The sequence below is a fragment of the Scyliorhinus torazame genome, chromosome 21 (genome assembly GCF_047496885.1).
Source record: "Scyliorhinus torazame isolate Kashiwa2021f chromosome 21, sScyTor2.1, whole genome shotgun sequence".
Classification (NCBI taxonomy): domain Eukaryota; kingdom Metazoa; phylum Chordata; class Chondrichthyes; order Carcharhiniformes; family Scyliorhinidae; genus Scyliorhinus; species Scyliorhinus torazame.
The window spans coordinates 118,132,248-118,153,880 of NC_092727.1; the positions used below are offsets into that span (position 1 = coordinate 118,132,248).

At 43.7% G+C, this 21,633-nt stretch overlaps 1 protein-coding gene and 1 pseudogene across 4 annotated transcripts in view; one reads left to right on the plus strand and one right to left on the minus strand.

Moving 5' to 3' along the window:
* The window catches only part of raraa (retinoic acid receptor, alpha a), a 756,690-nt gene that overhangs the window by 35,823 nt on the left and 699,234 nt on the right, over positions 1-21,633 (plus strand). The gene's annotated exons all lie outside the window — the stretch shown is intronic.
* On the minus strand, positions 16,829-17,955 carry LOC140398572 (small ribosomal subunit protein uS2 pseudogene; annotated as a pseudogene).

Consider the following 21,633-nt stretch of genomic DNA (forward strand, 5'->3'; position numbering starts at 1 on the left):
GCAATGGCTCCTAGCAGAGAGAGCAAATGGAAATGTCAAAAAAGTGCTGAAAAATCTCCCAAGTTCTGAGCGCAATCCCTCTTTTAGGTAACAATTAATTTATGATCTGCTGGTTGGTTAAGCTCTCCCATCAGCAGAAACAATAATATAATCAAAAATATGCACCTAGTGGAAGTGATCGGAAAATGTGCCAAAATACTCCACATCTGTGAAGTAATGTTGGGAGTATCACATCTCTTTTACTTTGTGTTCCCTTATTTCTGGCCTCTTGAGCATCCCTGATTTTAATTGCTCCAGCGTTGGTGGCCATGCCTCCAGGTCCTAAGCTCACTTCCTTAAACCTCTCTGCCTCTCAACCTTTCCCCTCTTTGGAGACAATCTTAATGTAGCTTTTCGTCACCTGCCAAATATAAATACTTGGTGCCAAATTTTGTTCTTTAAATGTTCCACTGAAGCGCCGTGGGACCCTTATATTAAAGGTTCTATACAAATAAACGTTGTTGTTGGAGGCTCCTGTTTTACTCGCAAGGTAATATTGAGCTACATGTTATGACTTCAGGGTTGCTTTATTGATTTTTTTGTCATAAGTCTTTTACAATTTATGCTTTAGAAAGTGACCTAAACAAATTTTGTGCTTTACTTAAATCGCTTCGCAAAATGGCCAATGAAAAATATTTTTTACTCAAGAGGTTGTTGTGATCTTGAATGCACTGTCTGACAGGAGATGGAAACAGATTCAAAAGGAACTTTTGGAAGTGAATTCGATATACTTGAAAAGGAGAAATTTACAGGGCTACAGAGAAAGAGAGGAGGAGCGAGAGCAATTGTGAATATCTCTTTCAAAGAGCCAGCACAGACATGATGGGCTTGAATGTCAGCTGGTTGCACTCTTGCCTCCAAGTCTGAAGGAAGAAATGGTTCAAGCTCTACTCCAGGATTTGAGCACAAAATTCTGAGGGGATGCTAACATTACACGAGGTAACATCTTTCAAATGAGACACTAAACCATAAGATGTAGGATCAGAAGTAGATCACTTGGCCGATCGAGTCTGCTCCGCCATTCAATGAGATTGTGACTGCTCTGATCTAATAATCCTCCATTCCACTTTCCTGCCTTATCCCCATAACCCTTGATTCCCAAACTGAATAAAAATCAGAGGCCCTATCTGCTTTCACTAGGGTGAGCTCAAAATATCCCACAGCACTATTTTGAAGAAATGCAGGGAACCCTTGGTGTCTTGGCCAATAATCTAATAATCTTTTATTCGTGTCACGTTAAGACTGCAATGAAGGGGCGGCATGCTGGCGCAGTGGTTGGCACTACTGCCTACGACGCTGAGTACCTGGGTTCCATCACGGCCCGGGTCACTGTCTGTGCGGAGTTTGCACATTCTCCCTATGTCTGCATGGGTCTCACCCCCTCAACCCAAAGTGGTTAGCACTGTTGCTTCACAGTGCCAGGGTCCCAGATTTGATTCCCAGCTTGGGTCACTGTCTGTGCGGAGTTTGCATGTTCTCCCTGTGTTTGCATGGGCTTCCTCTGGGTGCTCCGGTTTCCTCCCACAAGTCCCGAAAGATGTGCTTGTTAGGTGAATTGGAGATTCTGAATTCTCCCTGTGTACCCGAACAGGTGCCGGAACGTGGCGACACGGGGCTTTTCACAGTAACTTCATTGCAGTATTAATGTAAGCCTACTTGTGACAATAAAGATTATTATGTGCAGGTTAGGTGGATTGGCCACATATTTAATATTATTATTAAATTGTCCCTTAATAAAAAAAAATAATCGGGTACTCGTTACTGTGAAAATTCCCTAGTCGCCACACTACGGCGCCTGTTTGTGTACACGGAGGGAGAATTATTGCTCATAAATAAAATATATGATAAAATGTATTTATTGCTCAGCCAGCATCACTTGAAAAACAGCTAATCTGGTCATTATCGCAATGCTGTTTCTGGGAGCTTGCTATGTGGAAATTGGCTGCCACGTTTCTTACATAACCACAGTGACTGCACTTCAGAAGTATTTATTTGGCTGTATAGTTTGCTGAAACATCTGACATTTGTGCCACGTGCATTATAAACAAAAGTGTATTTTCCTTCTCTGCTGTATAATTCTACATGTTTTAGACACCGAGAAAGGACCATGTTCTTTACTTATTAAACCCTAAATACCAGGTTTAGTTGGTTTCCCTGCAATGTGAATGGTCTGTAGACGGGTGGCGCTAGAATGCTTTGTGTTGCACTTCAGTTGATCACTTTTTACTGGTGGGAATCGAGTTACAACTGATTAGCCACCAAACTAAGCCAGTAACACAATGAATGCAAAATTCCTTTCATTTACAAGGCACTAATTCAAGTTCTATGGTAGCTTTAATCCAATAAATCTCTTCTTAGGTTTGCATAGCTAACGTAGCTTCACTCTTAACAGAATTCACTTGGAGATATCTATGTAAAATACTGTTTAGTGTACTGCTGGGAGTTATCATACATAAAATACCTGTTTGACCAAATTCAATTAATGAGAGTTCTTATTTAGTGGTGCCCCTTTTTGAGTTCTTTATTCATCTATTCTGGGCAGCGATGAGGAAGCGTTGGACATGGGGACCTGTGATGAACATCATAAATTGTTATATATTTTATATTTTTAGTAATGTTATTAAGATCTCTGGGTACAAATCCATAACAGGCAATTTGTCTGCTAAACCTATGATTAAGGAGTTGTGAGATAATCATTGATTTTAACAATTTACTTGTTTTACAGAGAGATGGCTAATGGAATATTGTTTATAGAAATGAGGTTCCCAGGGGTGCAGATAATTTCAGGTATTGTGTTCAGTCCTACCTAGGAGGTCATAGAACATTTTAATGGGAGACAGATGTTGTAATTAATGGGAGGAATCGGGTCTGTCTACTTTTTGGCAGTTTGCTCTGGATTTGAGTCTGACAAGACCGAAGGATTTTCAAGTTGTTCCTGAGAGGCGTTCTCTCTAAAGGCATGCACAGAGAACAGCAAGTAACCCTGATTTGCTAACTTTATTTATGAGTGGATTTTGAACTGTATTGGGTTGTTTACTTGGAAAATATAGTGGCAGGTATAGATAGTGAGTTTAAGTTTTTCCCTTTATTTAAGATCTTTTTAATTGTTAATTGTAAAGCTATTGTTTGATGTTAATGTGGTTAATTCTGTGTTTAAATTAAAGTTTGTTTTTGCTTAAATGATACCTGTTGGACAGAGCCATCACTCCTTGGGCGTGGCATCCTTTCCTCGCAGTTTTACAAATTACAAATTGTTTGGGGTCTGGTCCAGCATCCTAACAGACCCAAGAATAATTTGCAGCAGTGTTTTGGGGGATTGAAACCAGCAACCTATGTTTTTGTTTCTCCTCAGGAAACTTTAAACCTGTTTCTCTTTATAGATGCTGCCTGACCTCTGAGTAATTTCTATTCCCAGCCTGCAGTATTTTGCTTTTGTATTAGTATTTTGGAGAGTTACGCCCCCCCCCCCCTTTAGCTGTTCATTAAAGTCTCCAATTTGATAACATAGATCAATTGTCTGGTTCCACCGGTAGGGATTTATTATTTGTCCACTTTCTGTTATTCGTATATGGAATTTGGTAGACGCTAGCAAGCCCAGCATTTATTACCCATCCTTAACTACCCATGAAAAGGTACGTTACCTCCTTGAACCATGTATTTAAGGTAAATCTGCAGTGCTGTTAGGAAGGGAGGCCCAGGATTTTGACCCAGCAACTGTGGAGGAACGGTGATATAGTTTCGAGTCCTTGGATGATTGGGATTGAGGGTTTGAAAGATGCTAGTGAAGGCACCGTGGCAAGTTGTAGTTGCACTCACCCAGGCAAGTGGAGAGTGTACCTTGTAGATGGTAGAGAGGCTTTGTGGAGTCTGGAGGTGAGTTACATGGCACCGTATTCTCAGCCTCTGACCGGTTGTGGCAGCCACAGTACTTACATGACTGGATCAGTTCAATTTAAGGTCACGCTGTTGGATTTGGTAGATTACGGGATGTTGATGGAGGGGGAATTCACCGATGATGATGCTATTGAATGTCAAGTGGGAATGATTAGATTCTCTCTCTTTGAAATTGGTTCTTGCCTGTCACTCGCATTTGAGTAGCACAGGGCTAAATCGCTGGCTTTAAAAAAAAAAGCAGACCAAGGCAGGCCAGCAGCACGGTTCAATTCCCATAACAGCCTCTCCAAACAGGTGCCGGAATGTGGCGACTAGGAGCTTTTCACAGGAACTTCATTTGAAGCCTACTTGTGACAATAAGCGATTTTCATTTCATTTCCAAGAGGAGCCAAGAATCATTAGCAGAAGTATTTTGGTTGCAAAGATAGGAATTTATTTTATTTGTACGTAACAGCAGTGACTAAACTTCAGAAGTACATCATTGGTGGTGAAACATTTCAGAGTGTCCTAAGTTGATGAAAGGCCCTATAGGGATGCAGATTTTCTCTTTTGATTGTGTCCCTGGGATTAAATATCCACTGTTTGCATAATGTACTGCTGTTGGATCTCCAAATGCGAATTCCATTACTCAGTTTCTGGTTTCAGGACCAGCAATTGAATATGCATCACTTAGTCCCATATTCATTATAGGGCCTGTTGCTTATAATCACAGCAGTAAAATGCAAACACGCTGTAGTAATTCTGGGGAGCATGAGAGAAAAAGCTTTTTAAAAGGATTTAGAATTTATTCCTTAATTACCTAATAATCACATCCCAAAATGTTGCAATTACTGAGTCGATATACCATTGCTAAATGCAATACTATTTGGCACATATTGACAACTAATCAGTCTGATTACAGATGCTGTATTGTAAACCTGTGCAGTTTGGGATGTTGGAATTCTGAGGTTTAATAACTTAGTAAAGAAAGTTTTATATCATGCCACCTTTTTTTTGACTTGTGTGTGCGTGTGTGTGCGTGTGTGTGTGTGTATAGTGAGCCAGGTCTTCATTTTCTATCAGCTAGTGTTATTTTACAATGGACTAATCACATCTTGACTGTTTAAGGAAGTACAGCGTGGAATGCAGTGAGGCTAAGGTTCAGCGGTTAGAACCTAAAAGGAAGCCATTCAGTCCAGTACGTTTGTGCCACTTCTTTGTCCGAATAATAAATGCTGTTGGTGAAGATTCACCTTGTCCTAACTCCTCCTCGGCTTTATTGTTTGGCAATTGCCGCATCTGTTTGAGTGTGGTTACCATTTCAGGCAGAGGAAGTAAGTACATTGTGGCATAAACACATTACTTTGGTTTCTAAGAGAACTTCTCTGTCCCTCAAACCTTCTGTTAGAAAAATTAGTTTTTAATCAATCCAACTTTAATCCAATTGAGAAGACCTGGTGGTAAACCAAGTTGTGGCTTTCAGGCAAGTGCAGTTTCTGTCCTTTGCTTAGTTGTAGTGCAAACTATACGAATGGCTCTGGTAGGCTTAAGCTTCGTCTCTCTTTTCCATGACTTACAGCTATAAACAGCTGATCAGCACGGTGGCACAGTGGATCATCCCTGTTGCCTCACGGCACCGAGGTCCCAGGTTCGATCCCAGCTCTGGGTCACTGTCCGTGTGGAGTTTGCACATTCTCCCCGTGTTTGCATGGGTTTCGTCCCCACAACCCAAAGATATGCAAGGTAGGTGGATTGGCCATGCTAAAATTGCCCCTTAATTGGAAAAAATTGATTGGGTACTCTAAATTTAAAAAAAATAAAATAAACAGCTGATCTTCTCCCTCGGTCGAGGCTAGCTGCAGGAGTGTGGCACAGTGGTGACTGACCTCTTCCACCCTCAGTTTGGTGAAGCTGGGCCTTTGAACTAAGTGTAAAAAGGGAAAATCACAGCAACGAGAATATTAACCACGCTGCTGCTGTTCAATCCGTGTATTATGTAGCCTCAGTGGTTCTGAACAGCTCAGGGCTATTGTGCCCTTCCAATTCTGATGGTTTTATTTCTATAATAAAAAAAAAATTATAGCTTGTTCTTTGGGACATTTTAGACTTTGTTTTAAAAAATCTCTATAAAGGCAAGTTGTTCTATATTGTCTTGCTTCATGGGAACTCGGCTACATCTGCTGCTTTTGCGTGCATCACTTTTGATACTTTGTCTCTGGAGAGAGCTGGAGATTGGCAGTGTAACACAGTTCAGCTCTATTCTCACATCTCACTTAGTCTAATTTGACAGCTTGAGGAGTGGATGGGGAAGGGGAACTCTCCCACTGTACCGTTTCACAGAAAATAACATTTTAAAAAGAGAAATGCTGTGCACTTTTTGTTGAGAGTAATTATTGGCTTTGTGGTCCGAATTGCTTTCTGTCGGCTAGGACAATCCAAAAATAAACCTGATGGGGTTTGCTCAGGCTGATGGCCTGCAAGGCCTTTTTTTTTTAAAGCAAATCTCAATAAATTCACTTTCCATTGTATCTGAATTTATAAAGCCTGCACATTAGAAGCTGGCACTACTGACACAGGACTTCATTCACAATAAATATGTGTCACTAGAGTGAATGTGGGTCAACTTGAATCAAACTTTTCCACAGAACTCTGTTGTAAGTATTGGTGTAGAGCTGTTTTTGTTCTTGAGTGCGTCAGTGCTTTAATGTGTTTAGATGAAGAGTGCGAATCTTTATGGGACTGCATTTACTTAAACGTTGCTCTCAACGGATTTGGTTTACTTATTGTGTGTGTGGGGGAATAAGTGATTGAAGTCAAATCAATACCCATCACGTTCACTTAGCCATAGTCTCAGTTCAAAACAGGGGTTTGATTTTTTCACTCCGCTAGCTCTGAACTGACGTCTGATCCTTCACCTTGTGAGTGCAGCGAGAGAGGGGATAAAATGGAACAAGGGTTCAATCTTCTTTAGATTTAAAGGTTTCACAAGCTTGTGTTAACTGTCAAAAGCAATAAACTTTGACTTCCGGTGACGCCGGGCGGGAGGCAGCCGCACACTGGAGGGCTCCCGCTCGGGAATAGAAATTTTGGAGTTTTAATGCCCGGTCCCGGGGGCAACGGAGGCTGAAAAAGCTGTAAGAAAGCATAGGGAGGAGAAATGTCTAAGTTTGGGAGAAAAACGGCCGTGAAAAAGGGGGTTAACAGAAGTCTGCCGGTGAGTGGAAAAGTCAGGGCAGGAACTGTAAGGAAAGCGAAGGCTGGAGCACCAGGGGAGGCCGCATCGCTCACAGCAGAAGAAATGACCAAGGTGATGGCTGTGGAACTTGAAAAACAGTTCACAAAACACATGGAAGCGATGAAGAAGGAGATGGGGGCAGTATTGAAAGTGCTGGTGGAGGAGGCGATTGCCCCGGTGAGGGCGGCGGTATCAAGCGCAGCGACGGAGGTGCAGGAGCAAGGTGAGATACTGAAGGAAGTGGAAGAGGCATTATCGCAGCACAGTGATCAACTCACCACGATGGGGAAGGAGTTGCGGAGGGTGATAAAGACCAACAAGGGTCTGCGAGCCAAAATGGAAGACCTGGAAAACAGATCCAGGCGACAGAATCTGAGGATTGTGGGTCTGCCCGAAGGGTTGGAAGGCCTGAGGCCGAAGGAGTATTTTGCCACGATGTTGGGGAAGCTATTGGGGGAGGGGGACGATCCCTCCCGATATGAACTGGATCGGGCTCATCGGTCGTGGAGGCCTATACCAAAGGCGAGTGAGCCAAGAGTAATAACTGTGTGTTTCCATAGGTATAGCGTGAAGGAGAAAGTCCTGTGCTGGGCAAAGCAGAAGCGGGTGGTGCAGTTTGCTGGAGCTGGTATACGCATAAAGCAGGACTTTACGGTGAAGCTGGCGAGGAGGCGGGCTGCCTTCAGCCGGGTGAAGAAGGCACTGTACATCAGCATGGTGCAGTGCGGCATAGTATATCCAGCTAAGTTGAGAGTGACCTACAAATCCAAGGACTTTTATTTTGGGATGGCGGAAGCGGCGGAGGAGTTTGCGAAGGCAGAAGGACTGTGGCAGAATTGAGAAATGGTTGTGTACCAATGTAGCCTCATGTAACTTTATGTTTTCACTGCGTGTTGGTGTATGTACTAAATGAGTCGCCGCTGTATATATTTGGACAAGGGAAGAGTTGGTACTTTCATTTGCAATGATGGTTCATTGGGGCTTGGGTGTGTATGCTGGGGGTCTGTGCTAAAGGAGATTTCTTGGTTTTCCTGGGACCGGGCAGGGGGGAAGGAGACCCGGGACCGTCCTCCATGCCTGCTGGTTTAAGCCGGCCAGTGAACGGGAGTGAGGTGGGGGGAGGGGCTGCGGCCATTGGAGCCTGATAGAACAGGTTTCGGTGAGTCTAGCCAGGGTGAAAAGTTGGAAGGAACCGAGGTTGGGGGGAGGAGGTTACAAGAGGAAGTGGAGGGGAGGAGTCTGGGTAGGGTGTCATTCACGGTACTCTTTCGGGATTGGATAGTGTTGAATATTGGGGGGGGGGGGGGTGTTGGAGGGGGTGGACTATATATGTCAATGGTGACCATAAGCGATTCCTGATTCCTTTTTCTTTTTTTTCCCACCTTGGGAGGGTTTGTTTTATTTGATGCTTGTATTGTCAGGTGGGCCGTTGTTTGGGGGCTGGTGGGAGGATGGGATTGATGTTGTTAATAAGGGGATTGACATTGTATTCGTTACCGTTTATTGTTTGTTGGTGGGGTGTAACTTCTGAAGAAAATGTGAAAATGGAGAATAAAAATATTCTTTTAAAAAAGCAATAAACTTTAACCATGGAATGGAATCCCCACTAAGAATGAATTAATTAGGAATCGAACGTGACGTTTCCAAATACCCAATTGCACTGAGGAAATTATCGAAGGAGTGGTTTTATATTTGGAACAATTTTGTTTTCAATTCTCTTCTCCTTTTTCAAGGCTTTTTTTTATTCAGGGGATGTGGCACGACCAGAATTAATTGCCCATCCCAGATTGCCCTTGATCCACCGTCTTGAATACAACCTGAGTAGCTTACAAGACCATTTCAGAGGGCAGTTAAAGCCATCTTCAACCTCCATTGCTTTGGATCTCGAGTCACATATAAGCCAGATCCAATAAGGATGGCAGATTCCCTTTCCTAAAGGACATTAGTGAACCAGGTTCGGTGGATTGGCTGTGCTAAAATTGCCCTTCGTGTCCAAAGATGTGCAGTTTAGGTGGGGTTATGGGGATAGGGCAGGCAAGTGGGCCTCGGTAGGTAGGGTGCTCGTCCAGAGGGTCGGTACAGACTCAGTGGGTCGAATGGCCTCCTTCCGCACTACAGGGATTCTATGGAATTGATATGGGGATGGTGCAGGAAAATGGTTTTGAGCTAGAATATCAGCCATGATCTAATTGAATGTTGAAGGAGGCTCGAGGGGCCAAATGGTCTACTTCTATTCCCCATGTTCCTAAAAGATGAACTAAAATAAGAATGTCAGTCAGATCTGGTTGCATGAGAGGATATGTGCCCACATCCAGTTACTCATTTAGCTACATCTCAAACAGAGTAGAACAAACCTTGTTTTGGCAATTGATTAATATCTTGCGACACTCCTGATCCCAAAGGAAGCTTTGTTAAACAGACCAGATGGCAACACTAATTACATGAATGCTTGTCTAACCATAATGTTGCATGCTTTCTTAATAATGCTCCAGCCACAGTAAATCATGTTTTTAGTTGTATTTCATGTATTAAAGCATGCCAATATGATCAATCAGCTAAAGCCTGCCAAAAAGCCATCTACTATATCTGTACATTGTTGCAGATATAACTATGGATGAGTCTTCATTTCAATCTGACAAGAATACAGACTGGAGAAGAATGGAAACCTTTAGGGCAATTATTCCCACATCCCTGATTGCAACCCTAACCTTTTGCCTAACTGAAATGAATGACAAAAATCCGGGGTTGAAGTTTCCTTGTTATTGCCCGGCGCAAACCTAGAAGTAGCAGATCGCCCATTCCACTTGCACACTTCCCAATCTCTGTTTCCATTGGCTTTTGGAGTCGATAGCAGGTAGAATTTTCAGGGCAGCAGATGTGCAAACCACCTACATTTTTGAAACCTATTATCATTATAGTGTGCTATTTGTCAGAATGTGCGTGTGTAAATTGGCTGCTGTGTTTTCTACATCACAACAGTGACTGCATTTCAAAAAGGTTCGAAAGCTCTTCAGGGTGTTCTGATGTCATTGGCGGCACCCGATAAATGCAAGTCATCGAATCATAGAGTCTCCACAGTGCGGTAGGAGACCATTCGGCCCATCAAGTCTACACCAACCCTTGGAAAGAGTACCCTACCTATGCCCATGCCTCAAACCTATCCACGTATCCCAGCAACCCCACCTAACCTTTTTGGACACTAAGGGGAAATTTAGTATGGCGAATCCACCTAACCTGCACATCTTTGAACTATGGGAGGAAACTGGAGCACCCGGAATAAACCCACGCAGACACTGGGAGAAAGCGCAAATTCTACACAGACAACGACCCAAGGCCGTAATTGAACCCAGGTCCCTGGCACTGTGAGGCAAAAGTGCTAACCACTGTGCCGCCCCAAGTCCTTTTATCTGTTTTTTTTGTCTGGCAGTAGAAATGCATTTTTGCCCTCTCAAATCATGTCAGTTACTTCTGTGCCCTTTGTAATGTGGCCTGATGGGGGTTGCTTGATATGGATCTAATGCTGTGTGAAAAATCACTCCTTAGACTGGGAGGTATGGAATAATGATTGTCTCATCAAGCAGATTTGCACCCTGACATCTATTATTGGAGGTTAGAAATGCAGGAAATCAGTGGCAATGTCAATAAACGGTTGTATGAGAGAAATATGTGACCTTCAGCCTCAGAAGGTATTGCTGCTGATAGAACTAGAGCATTGTGTGTGATAGAAAGAACTAACCTGAACCTGCATGATTTCAAGCAGAATCCTGAAAGTTTGATACAACGGATAAATTGATACCTGACTTTTTGATGAGGCTGGAACATAACCATTTTGTGTGCCGTATATCCAATGAGTTCAGGTGTTTAGTTCGTATAACAGCACTTTTAAAAAAAAAAAAATTTAGAGTACCCACTTATTTCTTTCCAATTAAGGGGCAATTTAGCATGGCCAATCCACCTACCCTGCACATCTTTGGGATGTGGCAGACACGGGGAGAATGTGCAAACTCCACACGGACAGTGACCTAGGGCCAGGATTGAACCCGGGTCCTCGGCGGCGTAGGCAGCAGTGCTAACCACTGGGCCACCGTGCCGCCCATACAGCAGCACTTGCGTCCTTGAATAGCACATTCAAGGATGATGATCTTTGCTTTCTGTCCTGAAGGTCCCATTTGGGGCTGGATTCTCTGCCGTCGGGATGCTCCGTTTTGCCGGCAGCCCGGGGGTTTCCCGATGGCGTGCGGCGGCCCCACAATGGGAAACCTCATTGTCCAGCCGGCGAAACGGAGCATCCCGCCGGCGTGCTGAACCAGAAATCTGGCGTGGCAGGACGGAGAAATCCAGCCCCTGATTTGGTCGAACCTGAGATCCCTCTTTTTTTTTCTCGGCACAGAATTTGTTTCTATTCAGGTTCTGGAAGAACTGCAAAATAATCTTTGTATTATGTTTTACGGGTGTCATTAATGTTTTCTTTGGGGCAGCTCGGTGGCGCAGTGGTTAGCACTGCTGCCTCACAGCGCCGAGGTCCCAGGTTCGATCCCGGCTCTGGGTCACTGTCCGTGTGGAGTTTGCACATTCTCCCCGTGTTTGCGTGGGTTTCGCCCCCACAACCCAAAAGATGTGCTGGTTAGGTGGATTGGTCACGCTAAATTGCCCCTTAATTGGAAAAAATTAATTGGGTACTCTAAATTTATATTTTAAATAAATTAATGTTTTCTTTTACCCTTAAGGGAATGCTTGTCTTAACATTGGAGTCGATGGAAATCAGGGGGGGAAACATCCCAGTTGATTGGAGGCATTGCTAGCAAAACAAAATGTGGTTGTGGTGGTTGGAGATCAATCGTCTCAGTTCCAGGACGTCAACTGCAGGAGTTCCTCAGGACAGTGTCCTAGCTCCAACAATCTTCAGCTGCTCTGCCAGTAACCTTCCTTCCATCATGGGAACAGAAATAGGGATGTTTGCTGATGAATGTTTAGCACCAATTGTGACTTATCAGACACTGAAACAGTCCATGTCCAAATGCAGCAAGATCTGGACAATATCCAGGATTAGACCGACAAGTCGGAAGTAACATACTGTGATGACAAGAGCTGGTCAGAGGCTAGGAATCCTGCGGTGACAAATGCACCACAGATTAGCATGTACCTGCATCAATAGCTTGTAAATTGTTAATTGAGTCGCAGTGAGGACAGGGAGCAAGAGGGCACAGATTTAAAATAGTTAGCAAAAGTGATACAAAAAATTATTTTTTTTTCATGCAGTGAGTGGTTACGGTTTGGAATGTACTGCCTGAGAGTATGGTGGAGGCAGGTTCGATCAAAACACTCTAAAGGCAATTAGACTGTTATCTTAAGAAGAAGAATGTACAGAAGGACAGGAAAAGGAGGGAGAATGACACAGAAAATTGCTCATTTGGTGAGCTGGTGCTGATGTGATGGGCTGAATGGTCTCCTCCTGCACTTAATTTTTTCAAATTAAGGGGCAATTTAGCGTGACCATTCTACCTATCTGCACATCTTTGGGTTGTGGGGGCGAAACCCACGCAAACACGGGGAGAATGTGCAAACTCCACACGGACAGTGACCCAGAGCCGGTATCGAACCTGGGACCTCGGTGCCGTGAGGCAGAGTGCTCACCAATGGGAACCGTGCTGCCCTCTTAACACATTTATTACTAAGGTGCGTGTTTGAGCACCATGTCCTTGAGATGGCATTGCACAGAGATTCAGGGACAATGTAATATCCGTTCTTTTTCTGATGCCATGTCTTGTTGCAAAGTTGCATTTTCAGTGAGAGAGGATTTGAAGAAAAACAGCTAACGTTTTTGAAAATATGACAACATTTGTGGAACTGTCTCGATGGATGAGGATAGTTTCTAATCTTAGGCCAGGTTTGGTTGGGAGGCAGCAAACAGAGGAGAAGATTTTGTTCAAAGGAGATGGGCAACACCACTGGCTTCAGGAGCTGAGTGCCTTGCTTAAAGTTACCGCCATATAGTCCCAGCTGTTGTGTGGTTCTAGAGCGAGTATGTGGAAACCTATAAAAATGGAACAAAACTAGAGATGACAAGGACAATGTGCATCTGTTGAGTGCCTTTAATGTCTAACTTTGCACTTAGAGTGTTACCAGACATAAAGTGGTTGCCAGGCAATGAAAATGATTGGAGGAGGGATGACTGAAAGATCGGTCAAAGAGGTGCATTTTAAAGGAGTGACTTGAAGCAGGAGAGGAAAATGGTTTAGAGTGGGAATTCCAGAAAGTCAGACCTGGACAGCTGAAGGTGCCAAAAGAGAAAATGGTGGAGAATCTTAGCCGGTCAGGCGGCATCTGTGTTCAATTTCGGCCTTGGGTGACTGTGTGGAGTTGCACGTTCTCCCTGTGTCTGCGTGGGTTTCCTCCCACAGTCCAAAGATGTGCAGGTTAGGTAGATTCGCCACGATCAATGTACACGGTTACATGGATAGGGCGGAGGATTGGGCTTAGGTGGAGTGCTCTTTCAGAGGGTTGGTACAGACTCGATGGGCCAAATGGCCTCCCCCCTACACTGTAGGATTCTATGGAAAACTATAGTATACTACTTCACTCCAGCCATACCTTTACAGCTATGCACAGATTTTTAAGGATAACAAAGTTACAAACTTTATCTGATACTCTAATGTTCTCTGTAAGTACACAGTCTATGTAAACCAATAAATCAAATGTGTTCAGACACATCACATTCTGAAAGCAAGTGATAGATGCCACCCAGTACAACTTCTGTGAATTTCTCATCAAATCCCCTCAGATGCTTGTCATCACTGAGTCAACTGGTCTCATTGGAATTCTGGCTTCCACACGAGGGTTTCCAATCACCAGTCTCTCAGGACATACTTTGGAATCGTCTCCCACACAAGGCTTTCTCTCAGATGCCTTCACCAAGGATTAACATCCAGGATTTCACCCCCTCCTTTCAGTACTCCTATGCGCTGGACCAACACATATTCAAACTTCTGCACAATCTCCGAGGTACCCAACCACACCAACAGAACACCACTGCTTCACAGGCTGTATTACGGTGTCACTAACCTTAGGGTTAATTCTGATATCTGGCTTCTCTGTAGCCGACTTCCCCAGGTCTGTACCTTTCAGCTCTGCCTTTATCTGGGAGCCTCTCTCTGCCCCTTTCTCTAAGTTCAGTGAACAGTATCTTGTTCAGATTCCAGATTCTTGTCCCTCTGAATCCAGTCTTCCTGGCACTTTCTGTTCTTTTAGCTTCTGGGACTGGCTTTCTACCCCTTACTTTACTATCTTGCCTGTACTGGCAGTTCCTGAGAGCTGCTTTCTACTCGGTTATGTGGTTTCAACTAAACTCAAATGCTTCTACTTTTCAGTGTGGGCCTCTAGTTGCTAAGTAACAGCGTAGTTTTTATTTTACCCCAGCAAATGCTTTTACGTCATAAACCCTTAATTGCAAAGCAAAGTTTAAAGTGAAACTAAAACCTATGAGCATGCAGGCACCTTTGTTTAACATGAAGTTAACTGAAGTTTTTAGCACACAAATACAGAAACATAAATTAAGCTTAACCGTAAACATATACCTTATTTCTAATACCCACAATACAAATATAAATTGTTTAAACCAGATCTATTTCCTAACATAACTGTTCTGGAACAGTTTGGCTCGGGGTGCAGAAGTTCTGGAGCACGAGTCTTCAGTATTATTGCTGGAATCTTGTCAAGGCACATAGCTGTTGCAGTATCCAATGTCTTCAACTGTTTCTTGATGTCATGTGGAGTAAATCAAATTGGCTGAAGACTAATATCTGTGATGCTGTGGACCTCTGGAGGAAGTTGAGATGGATTATCTACTCTGCACTTCTGGCTGAAGGTTGCAGCAAAAGCTTCAGCCTTATATTTTGTACTGATGTACTGGGCTCCCCTATCATTGAGGTCAGGCAGGAGCTTTTACTCCCCCATCATTGAGGTCAGCAACTTTTTATTAAGTAATGCAGTCAAAATCTGTCCACCATTGTCCAATATTCCGGCACGGTGCTCCCTTTCACAATTGCCCATTGCACCCCTGGCCTCGAGAGAGTAAAAAGTGACTGATATTAATCATCATCCACAATTGCCATTTTGTTGACTGGATTGGGCCTGGCTCTAATGCTTCTCTTCCCAATGGCTAAATAGTCTGCCAGGCTAACTATGCAGCCTTATGCAAGTAGAATGGCCGCTTGATGAGGCGCTGCACTAACTGAACAAACCCAGCACAAAGCAAGCCTACTGAGTGGGGAAATTGTACTAGGGCATCGAGGAGTGGAATAGAGACCAATGCTATTTGACCTTCTAAAGCCACATCGTACTGCACGATTAGGCTGCATCACTGAATTTTAGAAAAAAATTGGAAGGAGTGAAGGAGTTCTCATTTGATATCTGTTAACTTCTACTGAGTGTCTTTTGGGTACTTCTAGGTTGCTGTAGTTACATTAAAAAAAAAAGCAACACGCAATCTTTGCATGAGTGTTACTCCCCCTTCCGTAGGCGTGTGAAACACCTCTTTTATACTAAACCTCTGCTTCTGAAGACAGGACAGTAATAAAATAGGGTTTTTGTTTCTGCAGGTTGTTAGCATTTGTAGTCGGCACAGATGTAAACTCGCTCCATCCCTCCTGAAACAGACTCACTCCATCCCCTGCAAAAATAAATACTGTTGTGGTTCAGAGTTTTCTGCAACTAGAATTTTAAAATGACAAATAATTGGAACATTTCATCTTTAAGAGGGCTTATCTGCACTGCTTTAAAAAAAAAAAAAAAAAAAAAACTGCAGTACAAATCAACTGGAAGAAGTGAGTTTTTCCTCCTCTGAAGGGTTATGCCAGCCCTGTTTTGTCGTTATCTCCAGGAAGGATGTTGTATGTGAAGGATGTTTTTGGATCAGTGCGCTTTTAAAGCACCATTCTGGATAACCTTTTACTGCTTCTCTCAGGCACTCAGTGAGCATTAAGAACACATGAATCATTTAGGTAGGAGATGTTCCTACTGCAGCCTGGAATTTATCATGTTTCAGTTCTAGTGCTGGAATTCGATCAGCATCTGTGCTCGCACTAAATGAAAACGCTTCTAACTATTATTCAAAGAGATGTTTTTTATAGACTTTACAGAATATCGTAAGACACTAAGCTCTAGACGAGAACACATTCTCATTCAAGCTCAGAATACCAGTGCCGTAAATCGCTGTTAATTTTATTACGAGAATTGCACCCTTTTGGGTGGGCTTGGCATTTCTTTCGCAGATGTGACAGACCTTGCAATGTGAATGTGTCTCCCACAAAAGAATGAAAGCCAAGGACTCGTCGTGCATGAGGTCTTCTCTCCATTTAATAGCCCAGTTCTCTCTGGGTAGAATCTAGAGCCTAATTTCAAGAGTGATTTGGAGTGTAGCCTGCGGTTGCACAGTCTTGCTTCACATCTGCAGAATAATATTTGATTGTCATTTGTGTGAAGCAGTAATCCTGAAAGCTGTACGACTTCTGATCATACCCACAAAACAAATTAAGGATGTTGTAAGACTAGTGATGCACTGCTTTATTCCTGATGGGTGCAAAAGGCACGTAATTTTTAGAAGGAATTTTTAAGTCTTTTTCACAAGGGCAAATCCCTAGGAATTGATTGAGATCAATTCTAATGTTCTTTAGGCATCAACAATTTTTTTTTTTAATAAACAAATCACTTTTATTTCCTTCTTTTCAACCAAATGCAGGTAGGACAGGTCAGTTTCCTGGTTGACTCTAACCCCAGGCTTAGGACCAGTCAGCGGTAGTGCTGCCCCATTCTGGAGCCTGTGCAGTGGGAGCAGCAGACCAGTCTTCAGCAGCCGGCTGGGCACTCCAGTCCTTTGTAGCTGGTTCAGGGGTGATTGTTGCCGGCTTCGCGTACGGACTTGCTGCCTCCAGCTTCTCGGCTAGATTTTAACAGCAGCAGCTGCAAACTGCTGGATGGGCACAGACGGGACCTGCATCCCCTCAGACCAGTCGGTAACCTCAGGCTGGACGAACTCTGCGACGGGAGCGGTCCATTCTCCCTGGTATTCCTCCTTACCGGCAGCCTTCTCTGCGGCAGCCTGTTCCTCCTCCTCAATCTCATCGGGATCCCGGTAGAAGTACAGATCGGGCATCACCTCCCATGGATGTTCACATCTAATGGTGCCACGCATACGCAGAACCTCGCGGGCAAGCATTCAACACATGAGACCAATGGAGTGAGCGCCCTTGTTGTTGCATGGGACTGCGATATCCACATAACGCAGGGGAGAGTCGGTGTTGCACATGGCAATGGTGGGGATGTTAACATACGATGCTTCAGTTAAGGGCTGATGATCCTGTTGAGGGTCCGTCACCACCAACAGACGGGGCTCCCTGAAAGCAGCCTGGATCTGATTGGTGAACGTACCTGGGGTGAATCTTCCGGCAATAGGGGTGGCACCAGTGGCAGCAGCGAACTTCAGGGCAGCACGCTGCCCAAACGGTCTAGACGAGATGACGCAAACGTCAGCTGGGCTCTCGATATAGACAATGGCCCGGGCGGCAAGCAGCAATTTCTCCCAAGTCGTCTTCAGGTTGATGATATAGATACCATTACTTTTCCTCTTGTAGACATATTGCTCCATCTGGAAGTCCAGGTTGGTGCTGCCCAGGTGGGTAGAAACAGCAAGGAATTTGAGGACATCCTCTTCCTTCATCTGCAGCACATCGAGACCTCCGGACATTGTGAATGTTTCCCGTTATAAGCAATGATGGGTAACTCGATACAACGCCGTGTGGAAGCTCGGTGGCAAAGAGCAGGCATCAACAATTTAAAACCCAAATAACCATTTGCTATTTTTAGTTCCCAGATGGCCCAATTGTTTAAACCTGGTATAGCACTAAGCTGTGTAGCTCAAAATCAAGCATTAGTTTCCTGATCTGTGACTATTTCGCTGAGTTCAGGTGGGGCAGTAGTGCCCAAAGTTGGATAGGGGAGCAAAAATCAGGTGCAAGTTGCTTTGCTGCAACACTTGCATATGGACACGTCAGCAGAGCGATCATTGACAAGTGAGCAAGATTAGGGCTTGCCCAATTCAGGACTTGTTCTTAATTCAAATAATTTTTGGTGTCCATTCAAAGCTGAATGTTTCCATGACTCATAAGCATATTTCTTTTTAAAGAAATTTTTTTTAAAAAAAAGGCATGTTAAAATATTCACTCACTATCATCAGCGTTCTCACATCATTTGGTTAGATGAGGATATCGGTTTGGATGGGACAAGGATGGGTAAATGGTGTTGAGGTACAGGTCTAAATGAATGGTGGAATAGGCTCGAGGAGCTGAATGGCCTACTCTTGTTCCTTTAAACAATTAGAAACAAATAGAAGCACTGAAATTGGGCTGAAAAGTACACATGTTTAGAAGTCAGATGAGAGCAAGATTGGGTTCAGCTGTGACGTCCTGTACACAGCATAAGAAATAGGAGCTGGAATAGACTCAAACCTTCTGTGCCATTCAATATGATAATGGCTCATCTGCCTCAACTCTACTTTCTCTCTCGCTCCATATATCCCTTAATTCCCTGATCAATCAAAAATCTATCTATCCCAGCCTTGAATATATTCAATGATGGAACGTAACAGCCGCCTGGGGTTGAGAATTCAAAAGATTTGCAACCCTCTTGAGGGAAGAAACTTCTCATCCTCTCGATCCCGTAACAGCCTCCCCGAACAGGCGCCGGAATGTGGCGACTAGGGGCTTTTCACAGTAATTTCATTTGAAGCCTACTTGTGACAATAAGCGATTTTCATTTCATTTCCTAAATGGTAAGCTCTGATCCTGAGATTGTACCCCTGTCTACTCTTTTCAGACCGTTCAGACTATTGTATGGTTTAATTAGATCACCTCTTGATGTTCTAAACTCAAGAGAGTATAGGCCCAATTTGCTCAGTTTCTCATCAGGGTCCACCCTCTCATCCCTCGAACTAATCTAGCAAATGTTCACTCTAATGTCTCCCAAACAAGTCTTCCCTTTCTTCGATATGGAGACCCAAACATTGCACAGTACTCCAGGTGGGGTCTCACTAAATTTTAGCAGACTTGTTTTTATATTCCAGTCCCCTTGCAGTAAAGGCCAGAATGTTATTTTCCTTCGTAATTGCTTGCTGTACCTGCATTTTAAATGAGCAGCCACCACTCGCCATTTAGGCACAAACACAGCTTTTGGAACAGGATTCAAACTGAAGTCAATTTATTTAGGCGATATGGGGAAATACCTTGCAGTAGGGGTGGTGAGGAATTTTATATTATTAATATTGTTTACACAATTTCATTCTGCAACAAAGCAGTTCACTATACTTTCTTGATTATTGATGTCTGAAAGTAGAGGGGCTTCAGTACAGATTTTGTGTTTATAACTTTGAACACATTTAGCATCTCTATTTGGATACGTGCAATTATGAATGTCAAGCAGTAACGTTGTTGGTAGCTCAGCTGCTAAGTACACTTGAGCGTGTGTTGGTGGGTTTGTGGGTGGTGCGGAGCAGAAATGGTAATCGATGCCTGTTCCTGGCCCAGTGACTCCTGCTAGAAAATATATGTCTATGGAGTTCAGGTAAGGATTAGGCCAAGCTGTGTTTAACCCAACAGTTAGATAGATTCTCAGCGCTCACTGCCTTGGCACACACATGAATGGTATTACTTGATAAATTTACTGGGAGCAGTTAGTACCCATTGAAGCATGCCTTTAGGAAACAAGGGAAAACTTTAAAAATAAATAGAGGGTTTCCATGGAGTCCAAAGATAGTTGTTTTGCTTTTAACTGAGGAGCTTTGGGGTAGAGGTATGTTATTGCTGTGACCTTGCTTGGTGCCAAGAAGCTTGAATCAGATGTTGTGCTGCTGTGGTACTGTGCTAGTTTGAGAATAGCCCTCTGTCTGGCCATGTTCTGTGGAAATTATGAGCTTGTTTATCTTGCAACTTTCATGGTGTAACATTTCTTTACAATCACTTACAGGCATATTTGGAATGAGCTCTCCCACATTCTCAGACTGCTTATCAATGCAGTTATTCTCAAATGGCATTTTGCCACAGAAGCCACTATTTTGCCAAGGTGCTGATTGCATATTGATGGAGTAAGAACTATGCCCTGTGGCAAACACCTGCCATTAAATTGTTCCAACAGAAGGGACTGGTAATCTACAAATCCCAGTCAGCAGCCCACAGCTGTTCGATGCACACACGGAGAGTTTGAATGTTTGGCACTTGTATTGCCTGTAATTTAATATTGAAATGTCCAAGTCAAAAACTGAGATGATGCCTATCACTAGTAGCTTTGATAGTCGACCACTTTAAGATCAAGTACTTGCTCCCATCGTTCTTGCTGGAAACTTAAAAATACCATATTACAAGATGTTGCAATCTTTAGCCCAATCTGAAGAAACATGATATTCCTATGATCCATATATTTTCACTTATTAGTTTTGTTTTTAAAAAAAAAAATTCTTCTCCCTTTTTCTCCATTTCTTCATTTGCGCATTCTCCCCGATTCTGCGTGGGTTTCGCCCCCACAATCCAAAGTTGTGCAGGCTAGATGGATTGGCCACGCTAAATTGCCCCTTAATTGGAAAAAATTAATTGGGTACTCTAAATTTAAAAAAAAATGAAAGCTTTTTTGGGTGAGAGTTTAATACATTGTTCTTTTAGCTTGAGTTGTAATGTGTTCAGTAATCTTAAGCCTTCAGTAGGCATGAGGGTGCAGCGCATATTTCAGAGGAATTGGGCAGTGAATCATAGAATGATTATAGAAAAGGAGGGGGCCGTTTGGCCTGTCATGTCCATGCCGGCTCCTTGCAATTTAGCTAGTGCCATTCCCATGCCCTTTCCCTGCACCCCTGTAAGAATTAACTCACTCAGGTGTGGGACAAAGAGGACTAGTGGGGGAACGTCCATGTTGAATGCACTAGAAAGTAATCCTCTGCAGTTAGCTTTAAACATTGTTGAAACAAGAAGGAAATATCTTTACTCTGCACCTGGTGTATGTCTGGACATTCTGTTTGCAGACGCCGGGTCACTGTGCGGTCTGCATGTTCTCCCCGTGTCTGCGTGGGTTTTTCCGGGTGCTCCGGTTTCCTCCTACAAGTCCCGAAAGACGTGCTTGTTAGGTAGAACATCGAACATACAGTGCAGAAGGAGGCCATTCGGCCCATCGAGTCTGCACCGACCCACTTAAGCCCTCACTTCCACCCTATCCCCGTAACCCAATAACCCCTCCTAACTTTTTTTTTGGACACTAAGGGCAATTTAGCGTGGCCAATCCACCTAACCTGCACATTTTTGGACTGTGGGAGGAAACCGGAGCACCCGGAGGAAACCCACGCAGACATGGGGCGAACGTGCAGACTCCGCACAGACAAGCCGGGAATCGAACCTGGGACCCAGGCGCTGTGAAGCCACAGTGCTATCCACTTGTGCTACTGTGCTGCCCAC